Genomic DNA, 9,191 nt, shown 5'->3' on the forward strand with positions numbered 1-9,191 from the left:
CTTGCGAAATAATTTAGATCTGTATTAATATAAAGTCTTCCTTGACCACTGCTCGAATGCCATAGCTGCCTTTTATTCACTAACTTGCGATTCGTTTTTCCACATTTTTTCACTGAAGCTGCCCAGCTTTCACCATTTGACCGACTAATTAGTCGGCGCAGATCTAAATGTATTATGCCAGTCCAAGAAGGGCGAAAGCATAAAGTAAAGTTGTTCAAAATGGCTAGCCGCCACATTCTTCCAAGAAATTCAGTCCTCAGCAATGGGACTGAAGCACCATTAACATGCATAAATTGAAGCGGTCGGCAGAACAAAAAGCTAATCTACCACATATACGAGGGTGAGTCAAATGAAAACCTTAAATATTTTTTAAAATATTATTTATTGTGCTGAAGTGGTACAAAGCTGTATCACTTTTCAACATAATCTCCCCCACGCTCAGTGCAAGTCCTCTAGCGCTTACAAAGTGCACAAATTCCTTTAGAAAAAAATTCTTTTGGTAGTCCGCGCAAGCACTCGTGCACCGCGCGGCGTACCTCTTCATCAGAACGGAACTTCTGTCCTCCCACTGCGCCTTTGAGTGGTCCAAACATATGGGAATCACTTGGGGCTTGGTCTGGTGAGTACGGTGGATGAGGAAGACACTCAAAATTCTCGCTTTGATTTGATTGCAGGCCACAGATGATTTTTTAGGAGATCTGTGTATGATGCACTGGTGACAGTGGTCCCTCTAGGCATGTAATGCTCCAAAATGACGCCTTTTTGGTCCCAAAAGAGTCAGCAGAACCTTCCCTGCTGATGGTACTGTTCGAAACTTCTTTGGTTTTGGTGATGAGGAATGGCGCCATTCCTTGCTCGCTCTCTTCGTTTCCGGTTGGTGGAAGTGAACCCAGGTTTCGTCCCCAGTGACGATTCTTGCAAGGAAGCCATCTCCTTCTCGTTCAAAGCGCCAAAGAAGTTCTTCACAAGCATCAACACGTCGTTCTCTCATTTCAGGAGTCAGCTGCCATGGCACCCATCTTGAGACATTTTGTTAAACTGGAGCTTGTAATGCACAATGTGGTGTGCTGATCCGTGACTAATCTGTAAACATGCTGCAATGTCATTCAGTGTCACTCGGCGGTTTTCCTTCACTCTGGCTTCAACTGCTGCAATGGCCTGACCTGGACGAGGAGCATCTTCCACTGAAGTCACATCGTTTGCGAACTTATTACTCTATTCGTAGACTTGCTGCTGTGACAGACATGCATCACCTACTGAAGCTTCATTCGTCGATTAATTTAAATAGATTTCACACCTTCACTACGCAAAAATCGAATAACAGAACGCTGTACTTCCCTGGTGCAAGTCGCAAGTCGGGTGGCCATCCTTATACTGATACTGCGACGGTGTGTGTGCATCTGCACTATGCTGCCATCTACAGGCCATTCTGCACGCCGTTTGTAGCACGCTTACCAGCTTACAGGATAACAGCGCGAAATTTCGATTTGTTTTTACAAATTTAAGGTTTTCATTTGACTCACCCTCGTATAATTGAGGCTCAGCACGTCGATGACTGAATCGCCGTTGAGTAATGAGGATAAAGGTGAAAGGGCACTACATCAGTGGTACACTCCTGGAAATGGAAAAAAGAACACATTGACACCGGTGTGTCAGACCCACCATACTTGCTCCGGACACTGCGAGAGGGCTGTACAAGCAATGATCACACGCACGGCACAGCGGACACACCAGGAACCGCGGTGTTGGCCGTCGAATGGCGCTAGCTGCGCAGCATTTGTGCACCGTCGCCGTCAGTGTCGGTCAGTTTGCCGTGGCATACGGAGCTCCATCGCAGTCTTTAACACTGGTTGCATGCCGCGACAGCGTGGACGTGAACCGTATGTGCAGTTGACGGACTTTGAGCGAGGGCGTATAGTGGGCATGCGGGAGGCCGGGTGGACGTACCGCCGAATTGCTCAACACGTGGGGCGTGAGGTCTCCACAGTACATCGATGTTGTCGCCAGTGGTCGGCGGAAGGTGCACGTGCCCGTCGACCTGGGACCGGATCGCAGCGACGCACGGATGCACGCCAAGACCGTAGGATCCTACGCAGTGCCGTAGGGGACCGCACCGCCACTTCCCAGCAAATTAGGGACACTGTTGCTCCTGGGGTATCGGCGAGGACCATTCGCAACCGTCTCCATGAAGCTGGGCTACGGTCCCGCACACCGTTAGGCCGTCTTTCGCTCACGCCCCAACATCGTGCAGCCCGCCTCCAGTGGTGTCGCTACAGGCGTGAATGGAGGGACGAATGGAGACGTGTCGTCTTCAGCGATGAGAGTCGCTTCTGCCTTGGTGCCAATGATGGTCGTATGCGTGTTTGGCGCCGTGCAGGTGAGCGCCACAATCAGGACTGCATACGACCGAGGCACACAGGGCCAACACCCGGCATCATGGTGTGGGGAGCGATCTTCTACACTGGCCGTACACCACTGGTGATCGTCGAGGGGACACTGAATAGTGCACGGTACATCCAAACCGTCATCGAACCCATCGTTCTACCATTCCTAGACCGGCAAGGGAACTTGCTGTTCCAACAGGACAATGCACGTCCGCATGTATCCCGTGCCACCCAACGTGCTCTAGAAGGTGTAAGTCAACTACCCTGGCCAGCAAGATCTCCGGATCTGTCCCCCATTGAGCATGTTTGGGACTGGATGAAGCGTCGTCTCACGCGGTCTGCACGTCCAGCACGAACGCTGGTCCAACTGAGGCGCCAGGTGGAAATGGCATGGCAAGCCGTTTCACAGGACTACATCCAGCATCTCTAAGATGGTCTCCATGGGAGAATAGCGGCCTGCATTGCTGCGAAAGGTGGATATACACTGTACTAGTGCCGACATTGTGCATGCTCTGTTGCCTGTGTCTATGTGCCTGTGGTTCTGTCAGTGTGATCATGTGATGTATCTGACCCCAGGAATGTGTCAATAAAGTTTCCCCTTCCTGGGACAATGAATTCACGGTGTTCTTATTTCAATTTCCAGGAGTGTATTTGGAAAAGTTGAGAATTTGGGTCTGACGGGATACTGTCAGGATTGTATATGCAGTTGCGCTGAGCACTGTGTCAGGATGGCGTAGTGATCAACGTATCTGTATAGTACGCGGGAGACCCGGGTTCAAATCTCGATCCAGTACAGATTTTCAGCTTTCCCCATTGATTTAACGCAATGAGCACTGGCAGTTAATGTTAGTAACTGCTTCATGTTACCAGAGTGCTTGTTAAATTCAAAGACAAGAACATTAATACAATAAGACAAAAATGGTGGGTTATCACCTTTACAGTTTAAATGAAAAAAATTGTGAGAATGGGGACTTTGGAAATAAATAAGTCGCAAAACTGAACCAATACCTCTGAGCAGGAATAAAAATGCAACTATGGTAAACTTCCAGAATCTTGCGACAATTTCGCATTTCACTCAGAAAATAGGATAGAAGCAGTTACATAAATCTCCCAGAAAATAATAGCGAGTGGAATTGGTCTCAAATATCTAGATAAAAAAACAAAATTGTGGCAAATTTTTTAAAAAATACTCCAAAATATACAGAAGCAAAAATAAGTAAAACAGAGCAAGTTAGTAAATTTAAACATGTTGGAGAAACTATACGACAGAATTGACTAAAAAAGTTTGCAATACACGCAAGGGATGATAAAATGCATAGAGCACATTGTTTGACAAAAAATACCTACAGCAAGAAATACACATCTAGTAAAACTAAATTAAAACATTGTACCACAATGGTAAGATCAGAACACTTAACGATGAACTATGAGCTGGAAAGAATAGAGCTACCTGAAGGATGGATTATTATAAAAATAATGGATACAATACAAACTACAAGTGGTTGGAAAATTAGAGGTAAGGAGGAGATCTAGGAAAATATAGAGAAAGTATAAGAAGTAACGGCAAAAAAGGATAAAAATTCTTTGGAAGCTCTGGCAAATGGATAACAGGCTAATGGAACAAATATTCCTGCATTCCAGGAGAAGAAATCGACAACAGCATGAATTACAGAAATAAGAAAAGAAGGGAAGAATATGGAGGAGTAGTAGGAAAATGGGCAACCACAAAGAGAGAAGAAGATCAGAAGTTGTCGAGTGAACGTAGTTTCTCAATATGAGGACAAAAAGACAAAAAATGTACGTAGCAGACAATTCTTTCAAGCAGTACATACGCAACTGCTTGTTACCAGCATGTAGTGAATTCTAAAAAACGATAGCACGATCATTGTACTCCTACTAAATTTCTTCTGCTGGCCACTTCAGTTAACAGAAGCAGAAAGCTGCTATCCAGGTAGCTGGTTGTGTTTGCGGGTTGAACACAACGGTTCCTTACATTAGATTAGGTGACCCTCCTTCCATTCCAGACCATTCGACACCCTGGGCATTGGTGCCAGACCCAAAAAATTCCCCTCACAAATGGGACTATTAACATAGCAGTATTCAGGTTCCGAATCATTCGCAACCAAACCCTAATGCCCGTAAGAAGCAATGCAGCCCACTTAATGCAAGGGGCGTTTCATATTGATTTGCACGTTGCAATGTGAACATGTCATTTTGATTTTTGTAAGTTATCTTTCAGAGAGACAGAGAGCAAGTTGTGGTACTGTTCAACAGTCTTTGATCTTGTAATAGCTGAGTCTTAACCTCTGCGCAGTCTGATACATTTTTAGTTGAAGTGCGGTAGGCGATGAACACATGCAATACTGCTGTGTTGACTTGTGATTGTATCTGTTTCTGTTAGACGAAGGAAGCCTCATTGTAAAGGACAACAAGAATAGATATGATGTATATACTGAAAGGCGAAAAGGATATCAATTTTGAATAACCTTTTTTTAGCTTTGTTCGCTCGCTGAGAGGTGAGAGAAAGACCACCCCACTTTCCTGAGTAACGCATTAACATATCAGCTGATTAAGGAGGGATGTAATGGATTTATTAGTACAAAAAATCAATTTTTCAAAAATATTATTTTCTTGATCTACACAGTTTAATCTATGTTATGTGTGAATTTTATCGTGATAGCAGCTTTAGAAATGCCTTTAAATTGTTAAACTGAGTGACTCTGCACTGGCGGCCAATCCCACCTTTTCCAACATTTCGGAAACTGCTTGCTTCAGCGGAATTTTTGTGTGTGAAGACTGTTCTTTTACGATATCTTTGGCTGACATCTATATCTCTGGCTGGCATCTATATGTTTGCCTGAAAACTTTCTTGCATCTGGTTTATTTATGTTTTGACAGCGAAGGGTTGAATTCGCAGACCTTTACGTGGAAGTCAAGATTTATGCATAATGGGTGGTGGAAAACTGTGTTTAAGAGACTGTGGTTTCATAAAAATCGGTTTACCAGCAAAAAAGAGGAAGCAGCTCGAAATGAAGAACACAGGCTCTCAGCTTCAGCATCGAAACTTAGGACAGGAGAATTGTACAGGTGCGTGAAAGATGTTGATATGGATTCCACTGTATTCAGACTTATTGATTTAGAGCTTCCCTGCCAGGCTATTAAGTTTTCATGTTCATGTGTTAGCTGTAAAAATACGGAATGCATGATTGCTGTTGAAGAAACAAGAGTGGGAATAGCTTGTGATTTTAAATTAATCTGTAATTTGTGTAGCTATGAATTTTCGTTTTCCTCCTCCAAAAAAACTGACACTGGTACCTATGAAAGTAATTTTAGGTTAGCATATGCTCTGAGATGCCTTGGACAGGGCAGGGAAGGAGGTAATTAATTGCGCGGTTTTCTGAACATGCCTCCACCTTGTGCAAGGTTTGAAAAAATAAATAAACAAATGTCTGATGCTGCGGAACTGCCAAAGTTTCTGTGAAGAAAGCAATGGAGGAATTGGTAGAAATAAACCAAAAAGAAACAGCTCTTGGGGTAGATATTCATGACAGTCGATCTCCTACAAGTGTTACTGACCTGTGTGTGTGTCTGTCGATGGGACCTGGATAAAAAGGGGTCATACGAGGTATGAAGTTGCATCTGTTGTTGGTATTGACTCAGGTAAAGTTTTAGGTCTAGAAATTACGTCCAAATATTGCCACCAGTATGCAATAAGGAAAATGTCCAACTATGAAGACAGTGAGAAAATTTGGCACGAAAAATATGCAGTAGCATGATCTAAAAATTATAGTGGCTCAAGTGGGGGCATGGAGGCTACAGCAGTTGTGAGGATGTTCTTCAGATCTGAGGACCAGTAAAGTGTTCGATATACTAAATATCTTGGTGATGGGGACTCTTCTTCATTCAAAGCGGTGATGGGGCTCCTCTTCATTCAAAGCTGTAACAGATAAAAATCCGTACCACACAACAATAGAAAAGTTGGAATGTGTTGGTCACATCCAAAAGAGGCTTGATGGTAAGTTTTGCCACTTGCTGAAAGAGAAGGAAGGTGAAGCACTTGAGGATGGAAAACCACTAGGAGGAAAAGGCAGGCTTACTCTGAAAGAAACTGATTCTCTTCAGTTATTTTATGGGAGAGCTATCAGGAAAAAACATACATAATTTGGAGGCAATGAGGCGTGCTGTGTGAACAATTTTTTTCCACAAACTATCCACTGATCAAACACCAATCCACAATCTGCGTCCGAAAGACAGTTGGTGTAAGTTCAACAACAGAAATGAGACCTATTCACGTAAACATTACCAGAACCTGTTATGAACGCAAGTAAGCCCACATTTAGATTTCTTGAAAACCTTAATTTATTGAGGAAGTGTCTTCACGGAAACACACAATATGCAAGTGAAAGCCTCAATAATTTAGTTTGGATTAGATGCTAAAAAAGGACATTCTGTGAACTTGAAGTACTCAAAATAGGTGTCTATGATGCAGTTTTATGTTAAAGTAACGGAAATAATGGAAGAATTGAAGTGCTGAAGAGAGCTGGTATAGATCCTGGTGTGTTCACAACAGAAGCATTTTACACCATCGACGAGAGCAGGGTCAAGAAAGCTAACAGATCAGTGTCTTACCTGCAAATACAGGCCAGGCAGATTCGAAGAGAAGAGAAACCTGGAGGATGAGGAGTATCAGTAAGGAGGATTTTAAAATTGAATTAAGCTTATTACATCTAGAAGTATGAGAACAAAATCTTTGAACGTCATTTTCTCTGTTTTACATTTTTTACGATATTAGAAGCCTTTTCTGAAAAATTATATGCGTTAATGCTATGAAATTTTCAGGAACTGTTTGCAACGTGTTCTGTCTCAGTACAACTAAAAAATGCAAGACCTCGATATTGCATTCTGATTTTTAGGTGATTGTATGTAGAAAAAAAAGTTAATTTTGGATGTGCAAAATTAAAAACTCTGTTAATGATACAATTTGTACCATAAATTAATAACCATAGTTCATTGTTCTTATAATCTTCTCAAGACATTAAAATAAAATTTTCAGATTAATGCATGATTAGAATTTGAGTTGTGGCTTTTTATAAAAAAGACAATAAAAAATTAAAAAATAAAATTTCTGGCAAAATATTAATCCTGCATATTTGATTATATTTTTCTATCAAAACACAGCTCGGTTGCTTTACACAAGCAAAATTTTAGATTTGTGCATTAATAAATATGGCTGTAATGATTTTTTTCAAAATAAATGTTTACATATTCCGTTACATCCCCCCTTAAGCTGCTTGGTTTTATAGAAACTCTCTGTTAACATTCTTCCCTTTTTAAACAATTTTTCAATTTGTTAAGCATAGTATTGTTTAGACCAATGTTATGAGTGAAGATCTTGCAAAGTTTTACTCTGTCTTTTTAAATACATCAAACAATGGAAAATACAGGATGGAATGTAACAATATTATGAAAAAGGAAATTGCTACTTACCATAGAGCAGAGATGCTGAGTCACAGATAGAGACAACAAAAAGATTGTCACAAATAAGTTTTCGGCCAACAAGGCCTTTGTCAGAAATAGACTACACACACACACACACACACACACACACACTAATGCAGCTCTCACACACATGATCACAGTCTCTGGCAGCTGGAGCCAGACAGTGAGCAGCAGGGCATTGTGGGAGAGGCAACCGAGTGAGGGTAAGGATGAGGCTGGGACAGAGTGGGGAAGGGAGGGATAGCAGGGTAGGTGTGGGGATGGTAAAGTGCTGCTGGGAGCATGCAGGGATGAGGTAGAGAGTGGGGCAGCTAGGTGCAGTCGGGAAATTAGACGGACGGTGGAGGAGAGAGAGGGGTAAGTGTAAAAGGAGAGAAGTAAAAAGACTGGGTGCGTTGGTGGATCAGACGGCTGTGTAGTGCTGAAATGGGAACAGGGAAGGAGCTAGATGGGTAACGACAATGACTATTGAAGGTTGAGACCAGGAGGGTTACAGAAACATAGGATATATTGCAGGGTGTGAGATAACGGGCGAGTGTGGCGCCCTGAAAATATTATGTGTTCGGAGTTGGCGTAGTCGCACTGGGGCCTCTCGACGGGCCGCAGCTCGGCGGCGGCAACGTGGTGACAAACGTTAGCCCAGGTCCAGCCGTGTGCCTAGGAATTCCACGGTGATGCTGTGTCGATGAAGGAGACATGCCGACAACGCCAAAGATGGCGGACTTCATGAAACCTTAATGGCAGACATTTCGCAGTTCGTACAGAAATCAATAGTAGCCAGATGAATCATGATACCTCAAAAAGAAACATGTACATTACCACTGCTTGCATGACGATTCTGATGGTGTAATCAGATTTTCAATATCTTTATTAATTTAAAGTTTAGTATCTGATGATAAATTATACAAGTAACACCCAGCAGCGAATTTCCAAAATCTAAACCGTTTATCCGATTTTCTCGATCGCCGTGTCTTTAGAAAGCTATTAGTGCAAACCTAAATTGGTATAAATTACAGGCACGTAACTTGAATAGTACACGAGTTATTGGAGGTCAGAGTGGCCGATTACTATCGATCACGTCAGGCCATAAGTACTCCACAGTTACACGAAAAAACAGCAGCAGCATGCTTATAAATATATTTATTCACCTATGTCTTTGTTTATATCCGATATATACTATTCATGAAGAAATTGGTTAAATACACTCCTGGAAATGGAAAAAAGAACACATTGACACCGGTGTGTCAGACCCACCATACTTGCTCCGGACACTGCGAGAGGGCTGTACAAGCAATGATCACACGCACG

Source organism: Schistocerca serialis, chromosome 10 (genome assembly GCF_023864345.2).
Source record: "Schistocerca serialis cubense isolate TAMUIC-IGC-003099 chromosome 10, iqSchSeri2.2, whole genome shotgun sequence".
Taxonomy (NCBI): Eukaryota; Metazoa; Arthropoda; class Insecta; order Orthoptera; family Acrididae; genus Schistocerca; species Schistocerca serialis.